The following is a 9,181-nucleotide window of genomic DNA, read 5'->3' as shown; positions in this document are numbered from 1 at the left end:
CTTCCAGAAGAGATCAGATGTGCTCCTACAGTGGTCACATTCAAATCCAGACTCAAAACACTTCTGTTTAGCTATGCATTTACTGAATGAGCACTGTGGCACTGTTCGTCCGACTGTACTGTACTGTATTTCATTTTATTTTTCTAAACTGTTTTAATTATTCTTATTTCTTTTTATTATTTTAATTTCTTCTATGTAAAGCACTTTGAATTGCCATTGTGTATGAAATGTGCTATATAAATAAACTTGCCTTGCCTTGCCTAATTGCTACATACATACAAAAAAATAACAATTTATGAAACATTTATGAAACGCATAGTCATGTTTCATAAATGATTAGTTAATCATTAACTAACCACTTATAAATGACTTACAACTGAATGTTATTATAACAGGTAGTTTTTCTGTAAGTGTTAAATTATAAAGTATATTTTTGTGCCACATCTACAATGTCCAAAAGAACATCTTGACTCAGATACTAATCTGCATGAGTACATGTGTCTCTGTGATTTGAGGTATAATACCAGAATTTTCCATCATGTGTTGTCTATATGATAAAAATATGTTTTTTCTGTCCTTTTGCCCCAAAGGTGTTGAAACCACCACAGTCTGCTATCTAGTTTTGCAGCTGTGGCCCAAGAGGTCACAGTGCTCTTGTGGATAACAAGGAGGAACTTCCCCTTGCTTTCCTGATCAACCAAGTGAATAAGAAGTGTGACATGTTTCCTGGTTAGTCAGTCTCTGTTTCAGACTCAAACCTCTTTCTTTCTCACACTCTAGCTCACTGCAAGAGAGCTCTCCTACACGTTATTCTAGAATATTTACTCAGAGATAATAGAAGTGATTATTAACTGTTATGTTCATTTTTCTTTATTATAATTTGAATTCTGATTATTTGCCCACCCAATCCGGTAAACATGATGAGAGTATGAGAGTTCAAATCCCCATTAATGGGCGGTAACTTGGAAATCACCAGATTTTTTCTGGACAATAGCCATGTGACATGTGCAAGATGATTGAATGTAATAAATAACAGTTATATAATAAAAAATAAAAAAACTCCCCAAGAAAACAGATCATTTTTTCCAACACAGCTCTTTAAGATTGTGTCAAACAGGAGAACTAATGCAATCTATCTCTCTTTCGTATTGCAGTCTTTTCCCTACCATTTCCAGAAATCAAGCATGTTTTTCATCACAATCCAACAGATATTTCTCAAAAGACTAATGTCTAGATGTCAAAAAGCAAGAACATCACACCCTTCAGAGAGAAAATCATGTGTTAAGTGTCTTTTGCAAGACCCTAAACATCTTTCCTGAGTTTCAAAGAAACTTCTCACCTTTCTCAGCACTGAAAGATCAGAAATTTCTTTGAAAATGCTGAGTGGAAGTTATAAAGATTAAGCAAAAGTAAAAGAATGTATATTAAGCTAAGTCACTGTAAATCATATACATTTACTTTCTATCAATGTATCCAGTAAGAAGAGTGTGTTTCGTCTCCCAGTGTTGTCCGTCAAACCCACGATCGCAGTGATTTCCTCAGGGCCAAAGGAATTCCAGGCACTCCCGTGAACCAGAGATGGGGGACTCACATGTCTTGACTCGAGTCGTAACTGTAATTACAGTAATACAGGCTATGCCACATTAGAAAATACACATGCATATCCTAATTTATATAATTTAATCCATAATGTTTGTAATAGTATCTATCCAGTGTGTTATCAAAAGCTGTGATGAAGTGCATGAGGTTCTGTGCTAACAGAGTTTGCTGGCAATACAGTAAATGATTTCACTCTATACCATTTGACTGAATATATACTGTAGTGGACCTTTACAGATGAAGGTTGAGTTACAGTAATTCGGCAGTCTCTACCATGGTAATCTGTTTACAGTATCACATACATACTGTAATGTAAAATGCTGTATTTGATGCCGTCTGTCTCCCTTCTACTGATGCATCTCTGATCAATCTTATGTTCTCTTACGAGAGGTCTCTCATACTGCGTAAGTATCTTACGCTAGGGGAAAATCCCTTTTCCGCGAGATATTGAAGCCAAAAAATTATCCTTAATTTTGTATTATTGTAAAACACGTTGCGGCAGCATACAGACATAGGCAAGACGGCTCGTGTGCCTATTGGCTGTTCTGCGGCAACTGCAGCAGCCTATCGAGCGAGGCCTAGCGTGACATCAGACCCAATGAGGGTGCTTCGCCCCCACTGCGTCACGTCCCGCCGAAACGGGCGTGGCTTAGGCCTATAAATACACACTGCAAATTTTCCAGGCCGATCTCCTCCGAAAGCTGGACGAGAATGGACCAGATGCAATTTGCGTGCCAGACTTGAGAAGTGCTACGGACCTCGCTCTCCGCGCTACTAAGTCTGCTACACAGGCCATAGGACGGAGCATGGCCTCTCTCACTGTGACTGAGAGACACCTATGGCTAACACTCTCTGAGATGTCTGAGTCTGAGCGCACCGCGTTCCTCGACGCTCCGCTTTCTCCCGCTGGCCTCTTTGGAACTTCCGTCAAAGATTTCGCGGAAAGATTCGCCGAGGTACAGAAAGCGTCACAGGCTATGAAGCACTTCCTGCCGAAGCACTCCAGTTCTGCAGCAGGCCGTACGAAACCGTCTGCTCAGAGCTCACAGCCTCAGCCTCCGTCCACCGCCGCCACTTCGCAGCGCCGACAGGCCCGAAGCGCAAGACCGCGCTCTCGCTCATCTGGCCGCCGCCCCGCCCCGCGTGGGCCGCGGCACAGAATTGCGGTAAAGCCCGAGGCCCCGAAGTCATCCTAGCACGCCTAGGGAAACAACGGTGTCCAAGTCCCGCTGCGGCCGGACTTCCACCAAAACTCTTCGCTCGTTCAGTTCCAAGAAATGTGACTGTTCCAGTGTATTTTGCAGTCAACAAGCCGGTTCCACTGCCCGCTTGCCTGCACACAAATGCCGTTTTTACGGCTACCCAGATAAATCCCATAAAGAGTGTCTTTTCTGGTGTCCCGGCCACGGCCGATGGTGTTATGAGTGTAGACAAAATGCCCACTGCCCAGTGCCCATTCCTACACACAAGCACAGCCCGTCACACAGGGCTCGCGCACATAAAATCGACCCAGTTCGATTGCGCATTAAACGTAGCAGATGTGCCCACTGCCCAGTGCCCACAATCACTACGTCCTGCATGCCTCGAGGTTTCTGTAAAAACGAAACCAACGTGCATTCGCTCTGCTCAGGCGGACAATGTTCTCAGTGTGGTAAATGTGCCCGCTATCCCGCGGCCACATCCACACACAGACATGACAAGTCCTACGGGACTCGCCCAGCCCTCCCCCTCTCGGTTAACCACCGCAGAGGAGCCGATCGCGGGCAATCTGCCCGCTGTTATCAGCGCGCCCTCTGCCTCGAATGTCATAAGCGCGACGCTTGTGTTACAGCACACCGAAGCCCCTCTGTCGCTGAGCGACCAGAGCGCGCTTCGCATTCAACCCCTAGCCATTCATGCAGATGCATGGGCGAGGCTACCCGGGGTTTCGAAGTGGGTGCTAGACATTATAAAAAGAGGCTATTCGCTACAGTTTCGCCGGCGCCCTCGTCGCTATGCGACGCGCGTCGAGACCATGGTAAAAACAGAAGTAGCACACCTACTTCGAGACGAAATTTAGAAACTATTGAGCAAAGGGGCCATAGAGCCGTTATCTCTAGCTCAGAGCGAAGGAAGGCTATACAGCAGATACTTCCTGGTACCGAAAAAAGACGGGGGTCTCAGACCCATACTAGATCTAAGGCAACTGAACAGAGTGCTTGCAAAGCGACAGTTCAGAATGCTCACGACCAGAAAAATCCTCGCGCAGATTCGCAGAGATTGGTTTGTGTCAATAGATCTGAAAGACGCGTATTTTCAAATACAGACAGCGTCACGTCACAGGCGATATTTGAGATTCGCCTTCGAGGGCCAGGCATATCAGTACACAGTCCTACCGTTCGGCTTGTCCCTAGCACCCCGTACATTTACGATGTGCATGGACGCAGCGCTCGCACCCCTCAGGCTACAGGGCATGCGAGTATTGAACTACTTGGGACGATTGGCTGATTCTAGCTCAATCTCACTCGATGCTCATAGAGCACAGGACCATTTTACTCGATCACCTCGAGAATCTGGGTCTCAGAGTCAATTGGGCGAAGAGTTCTCTGTCCCCCAGACAGATAATATCTTTTCTGGGCACAGAACTGAACTCGCTGTCTATGATAGCGCGACTGTCACCACAGCGCGTGCTAGACATTCAGCGCGCAGCGAGCTCTTTCCGCTGCGGCGCATCTGTCCCGCTCAAGAAATTTCAGAGGATGCTGGGTCTCATGGCCTCAGCATCATCAGTTCTTCAGCTGGGCTTGCTTCGCATGCGCCCGCTACAGTTCTGGCTGAAAGCGCGAGTGCCGCGCCGAGCGTGGGCTTCCGGTCTGCTTCGTCTCAAGGTCAATCAGAAATGCATCGCAGCTCTGAAACCTTGGAAAGCAAACGACTGGTACCAATCAGGTGTAAGCCTGGGGACTTCCTCGAGTGTGAAGGTGGTGTCTACGGACGCATCCACCAGGGACGCGCTGGCTCATGTATGGCCCCGCCGCCCGCTCTATGCCTTTCCTTCCGTCTCTCTCCTGCCTCAGGTGATAGAGCGGATCAGGGAAGAAGGATGCTCAGTGCTACTCGTAGCGCCGTTCTGGAAAAACCAACCCTGGATCCCAGTTCAGATGCAGCTAGCGAGCACTGCCCCATGGCCAGTGCCAGTGAGGAGGGACCTCCTCTCTCAGGCCAAGGGCTCGATTTGGCATCCGCGCCCAGAGCTGTGGTCCCTTCATGTTTGGGCCATCAATGGGTACCCGCTGACTTCCCAAGCGGAGTGTTAAACATGATCACGCAGGCCAGAGCTCCGTCTACGCGACGTCTCTATTCCTCGAAATGGTCAGTGTTCTCCAGCTGGTGCACAGCTCGTGGCGTGTCGCCCCCAGACTGTGGGGTGACGGAGGTTCTCTCCTTCCTACAAGAGCTGTTGGACAAGGGCAGGTCCCCTTTCCACGCTCAAAGTTTATGTGGCGGCCATAGCAGCGTTCTCAAAAACAATGCTTGGTCAGTCAATAGGAAGGAGGAGCTAAGAGGAGCTAAGAGACTGAATCCTCCCAGACCTCCCTCAGTCCCTGTATCGGACCTTTCTGTGGTACTGGAGGCCATGAAAGGTGACCCATTCGAGCCTTTACAGACAATTGATCTTAAACACCTGTCTTTCAAGACAGTGTTTCTTCTGGCTCTCGCTTCGGTGAAGCGCATAGGGGACTTACACGCGCTCTCCGTGCATGGAGTTTGGGCCTAATGACTCAAGAGTTATACTCAAACCTAAGCACGGTTATGTTCCAAAAATCCCTCAACACACTGTTTAGGGCGCAGATCATTTCCCTGTCAGCCCTACCGGTCTCTGACGAGGAAGGAGACGCGAGCTTCCTTTGTCCAGTCAGGGCATTAAGAGCTTATGTGTCTCGCTCATCTGTCTTCAGACAGACGGAGCAGCTCTTCGTTTCGTTCAGCAGACGTTCCAAGGGACTAGCCGCGTCGAAACAGAGCCTATCCAGATGGATAGTTGACGCCATTGCGCTGGCGTACACTTCCAAGGGTATGCAGTGCCCGTTGGGTGTCAGAGCGCACTCCACGAGAAGCATGGCTTCGTCGTGGGCCTGGCCAAGTGGGATTGCCTTGCAAGATATATGTATGGCGGCAGGCTGGGCCTCCCCGTCTACATTTATAAGGTTTTATAACCTAGAGGTTCCCGCCTTACAGGCCAGGCTGTTGTCGGTCTAAATATACCAGTACTGTCTGTTCTGATGCTATCGGTTCAGAATACTGTGTCTGCTGAGCACTGCTCGATGAGCACTGCCCGCTAATCGACCGCAAAATGCTTATGGGCAAATAAATAAGACCCACAATTTCCCATCAGCTCAGGCCGTACTCCGCCCTGTCTGTATGATGTAATTTGCGTCTAAGGGACGCTGCTATATGTGGAAGAGCGCGGCTCCGTCCCTCCCTCTTCCCGGACTCCCTGTGAGTTCCCTTGGTGATTATGCACTATATGAACCCTGGGCTTTCGCCCTTGGGTCTTTGGTGTCAGATCCCAGCACGCACAGCGTTTTACATTGGGTCCCCTAGCGTAAGATACTTACGCAGTACGAGAGACCTCTCGTAAGAGAATGTACTCGGTTACTAACGTAACCTCGGTTCTCTCTAGAAGAGGGAATGAGTACTGCGTATCTTGCCGTGCATGCACACGCTCTGGTTAGCTTCGGCGATGAAAAACCAGATATCAGCTGCCTGCGAGCTGTATTTATAGGCCTAAGCCACGCCCGTTTCGGCGGGACGTGACGCAGTGGGCGCGAAGCACCCTCATTGGGTCTGATGTCATGCTAGGCCTCGCTCGATAGGCTGCTGCAGTTGCCGCAGAACAGCCAATAGGCACACGGGCCGTCTTGCCTATGTCTGTATGCTGCCGCAACGCGTTTTACAATAATACAAAATTAAGGATAATTTTTTGGCTTCAACTCTATACTCTTATACTCTATTCTGTGTTACAGTATTTGTAATGGCAAATGGCAAATTTCTCTGTATCTCTCTCTCTCTCTCTCTCTCTCTCTCTCTCTCTCTCTCTCTCTCTCTCTCACACACACACACACACACATGCGTGTCCACACACTTTGAACATAGGGGTGGTTATTATCTATAAATCATTTAAAATAATTAATTACATTTGGTTATCCATATTGGAAATTGCAAACAAGTTCTATAGAAACTGTATATAGAATCAATATCTATAGAAATCTATAGGTGTACCAAATGATTAATTGAGTAACCATTAAGATCAGTTGGATTAAATAATAGACAAAGGTATTAAACTGAACAAGAAGAGATGCAAATCAAAAGTTTTATAGTAAGAGCTTTATGAAAGGCAGTTACTGTGAATGAAACATTTATGTAGACGAAACACTTATTTTGTGTTGTGAAAAGGATACTTTGTGATTTTGTGTATTGTGCTAACACAATTGAAAACATAATGAAATGTTTGAAAAAAGTGCACTTTTGATGATCTGTTGTGATATTAGCACTAAGAGTTTTGAAAATGTACACCTAACTTGTGAAAATAGAACCAAAGAATAAAAAAACCCTGTAATTCAGCAACAACTGTGATTTGAAACATGTATCTTGCATTGTTTGCTGTTGAATGAACTGATTGTTAAAGGGGTGGTAAAATGCCCTTTTCACAAGATGTAAAATATATCTATTATGTCCCCAGAGTGTGTGTGTGAAGTTTTAGCGCAAAATACCCCACAGATATTTGTATATATTAAGTTAAAGTTGTCACTTTTTGAGGGTTTGCAAAAACGCACCGTTTTGTGCCTGGCCCTTTAAATGCAAATGAGCTGCTGCAGAGGGCGGGGTTTCAAGAGCTTGTGTGTGTTAGCAGCTGCTATTACCTCTCACAGACACACTAAAATGACAGAAACTGTTCTGCCTTTAATGTTAAAACGGAGTCAGACAAAGATGGAGAGACTCAAGAAGAAGTGACAACATGTAGAATGCAACAGGACGTCTCTGAATGGTTAGTTGATGAATTTATGTTGCTGATGTGGAGTTAACTATCTTCAATTAGCATTTTCTGTCATGATAATCTATAAATCGCTTGAATAGGAACTGTTGTGAGATGCACACAGAGTGACTTTCTATTGCATACAACTTTTCCTCTTCTCAACATGGACTGCCTGTTCCCGGGGGCGGGGTTTATGTAAATTCTAGGGTTAGTGATGTCACTAACCGGGGAGGAATGTCATGTAGTCCCAACCAGTCCTTTTCTTTAAAAACAAATATCTTCCTTTGCTTTGAACTTTGAGTACTCTAACTTTGCAGATGTTGTTTATGCTCAAACAGCAACATTACACACTAACTAAAGTTAGAAAAGTGAAATCATAATCAACCACCCCTTTAAAAGTACTAAACTGAAAGAAGATCATACTGTTGTGTTTCTGTGATTAAACCAAATGTTCTCATTACATATTACAATAATCTTGTGTTTGAAACAATGATTATGTGGACTGAAATGTGTATAACTGTAATGAAAGCATGAGATCAGGTTTTGAAAGAATGACTAGCTGTGTTACAAGTGTGATCAGTTTGGATTTTGTACTAAGAGTTTTGAAAATGTACACCTTACTTGTGAAAATAGTACCAAAGCGAATAAAAAAAACTGTAAGACAGTGATTTGGCGCCACCTACTGGCGGTTTTAATTTCATAATAAAAAATATTATCATTTTTTTTAGCATCTCTAAATGCTAAATTTAGAGATGCTAAAATTATTATATATAAATAATTAATCTCATAACATTATTTATGCTGTTGCAGTGAACATGCACGGTTAGAAAAAAATAGTTAGAACATAGTTAGAAAAAAAAATGCCCCTGGAAATCAATTTAAGGGGTCAAATATTGGCCCTTAATGGGAAAGTTAATTTCTGCCTGTGATATTCCATGAAAAATAAGCAAAGTTAAACATATGACATTTACTATAAAACCAATATAATTAATAGCCTGGTCCTCCCAAAATTTTGTATATTTCATTACAGAGTGTCTGGCCACAGTCCATTGACAAGCATTAACTTCCTTGAAGGCGGAAGATGAAAACTATTGGATCAGCCCAGAGCCACTCTGGATCTGCCATAACCAATCGCTAATGTTTGGTCGTGACTCACGACTAGCGCACGACCTTAACGTCATCATTCTCAGCCATTGATTGGACTGGTTGCTGATTGGACCGGTAAAAAATTGGTCGGAGAAAACCCGTGAATATTACGCAAACCCAGACGACGTACTGAAGGAAAATGAAAATTGAGCGGAAGTACGTAGGAGGGCGGAGCCAGGCTATATAATTAATACATCACACTTGTGAATTTACCTTTAAATGTTTTATCTTCAACATTTATATTCGTATAATTGGTATTATAATAATAATAATTCCAAATTTTGATAATCATAAATACATGCTATAATAAATTATATGAATATTATTAATATTACGATATAAATGTATTAGAAAGGTAATCATTTCTGTGGGAAAAATGAATAAGGTTGAGGCCAATATAATCTCTACTTTTGTTCTGTT

The sequence above is a fragment of the Leuciscus leuciscus genome, assembly GCF_965113295.1.
Source record: "Leuciscus leuciscus genome assembly, chromosome: 8".
In the NCBI taxonomy this organism is placed as follows: Eukaryota; Metazoa; Chordata; class Actinopteri; order Cypriniformes; family Leuciscidae; genus Leuciscus; species Leuciscus leuciscus.
The sequence above is the reverse complement of the archived record's forward strand: the minus strand, read 5'-3'. Positions refer to the sequence as shown.